Raw genomic sequence first — 622 nt, 5'->3', positions numbered from 1 at the left:
CTTGGACCTTCATGACACAAGCACATGGTTAGGGATAGCTTGATTTAGCCGCTTAGGCCTGGATTTTCTTTCCTTGGGCCCTCCTATCCATTGATGCTCAAAGCCTTGGATCCTTTTTACCCTTGCCTTTTGGTTTTAAGGGCTATTGGCTTTTTCTGCTTGCTTTTTCTTTTTCTTTATATATATATTTTTTTTTTCGCCATTTTTTTGTAAGCTTTTGCTTTCTCACTGCTTTTTCTTGCTTCAAGAATTAATTTCATGATTTTTCAGATTATCAATAACATTTCTCTTTGTTCATCATTCTTTCAAGAGCAAACAATTTTAACACTCATAAACAACAATATCAAAAGACATATGCACTGTTCAATCATTCATTCAGAAAACAAAAAGTATTGTCACCACATCAATATAATTAAATTAAATTCAAGGATAAATTCGAAATTCATGTACTTCTTGTTCTTTTGAATTAAAACATTTTTTTATTTAAGAGAGATGAAGGACTAATGGATTTATTCATAGCTTTAAGGCATGGTTACATACTAATGAAAACAGAAAGAAATAAAGAACAAGGAATGAATCCACCTTTAGTGGCGTCTTCTTCTTGAAGGACCAACAATGTCCT

This window comes from Arachis duranensis, chromosome 4 (assembly GCF_000817695.3).
Source record: "Arachis duranensis cultivar V14167 chromosome 4, aradu.V14167.gnm2.J7QH, whole genome shotgun sequence".
Classification (NCBI taxonomy): Eukaryota; Viridiplantae; Streptophyta; class Magnoliopsida; order Fabales; family Fabaceae; genus Arachis; species Arachis duranensis.
This window is presented reverse-complemented; position numbering follows the sequence as displayed.